We start from the raw sequence: 1,435 nt of genomic DNA, 5'->3' as shown, positions 1-1,435 counted from the left end.
TATCAGACGCTTTGGCCCAAGTGTTTAATGCCTCAGTACAAGTGGGTTCCTTCCCTAAGGAAATGCTGGCAGCTACAATTATTGCCTTGCCAAAACCTGGGAAGCCGCCAACATCACCACGTAATTTTAGACCAATATCTCTGTTGAATACGGATTTGAAATTGTTTGCAAAAATCTTGGCCCTTAGGTTGGACCCTCTCCTTCCCTCACTAATAAATGTAGACCAAGTTGGGTTTGTCAAGCACAGACAAGCTACTGACGATACTAGGAGAATGATAGACTTAATTCATATTGCTCAGTCTTCTTCTGTACCCACTGTGTGCCTCTCCTTGGATGCCGAAAAGGCTTTTGACAGGGTTCACTGGGGCTTCCTGTCACAGGTTCTTACTAAATTTGGGTTTGTGGGGTGGATCCATAGAGCTATAATGTCAATGTATACCTTACTTTCAGCCCAGATTTTCATATCAGGGATAATCTCCAAATCCTTTTGCTTGTCAAATGGTACAAGACATGGATGCCCCCTTTCACCGCTAATCTTCATTTTGATAATGGAGCCATTTGCTTCGTCTATAAGATCTCACCAGAATGTCATAGGTATTTCCGTCGGTAATGTGCAGCATAAAATTGGACTGTATGCTGATGATGTGATCTTGACTGTAACCTCCCCAGTTCAATCTCTTCCTCATGTCTTGGCGAGTATAGTCGCCTTATTATAAAATTAATGACTCCAAATCTGCAATGTTACCAATTCACGTTTCTAAGTCTCTTAAAAAACATTTTTCTAAACTATTTCCATTCAGCTGGGCGGAAGGCCATATATCTTACCTAGGCATTAAGCTTATGGCTAAATCGGCGGATACGGTTGCCTTTAACTTTAAAGATCTCTGTTCCTCCATTAAGGCTCAAATTCAGCAGGTCTCTGATGTTATTATATCATGTGTGGGTAGGATAAACCTAGTAAAGATGTGGCTCATGCCGAAGATTCTTTACTATTTGAGAACTATCCCTCTACAAATACCATTGAGGGTTATTACTGATTTACAATCCACACTTCTTAAATTTGTATGGGCGAATAAAAGAGCTCGTATCTCTAAAGCTTTAATGACCACCCATGTGTCTAGAGGTGGCTTAGGTGTACCAAATATCTATCTGTATTACATGGCCGCTGCCCTGGCGGCGGTTAGGTATTGTTGGGACCCGAAGGTTAAAACTCAGTGGACACAAATAGAGAGTGTCCATACATTTCGATCAGATATTAAAGCTATCTTACTGGGTGTTTTGGTAGGTTCGCAAACTGACCTCAGCTCTTTACCTACGACTAGGCATATGATTCAGATGTGGAGCAAAGCGGTTAAGGTATATAAAGTGTATCATTGTTCCCTAATGAAATGCCCATTCATATATCTTTCCCACTGGATACCTAATTTAGACCTCT

This window comes from Rhinoderma darwinii (assembly GCF_050947455.1).
Source record: "Rhinoderma darwinii isolate aRhiDar2 chromosome 3 unlocalized genomic scaffold, aRhiDar2.hap1 SUPER_3_unloc_16, whole genome shotgun sequence".
Classification (NCBI taxonomy): domain Eukaryota; kingdom Metazoa; phylum Chordata; class Amphibia; order Anura; family Rhinodermatidae; genus Rhinoderma; species Rhinoderma darwinii.
Note: the sequence above shows the minus strand (reverse complement) of the source record.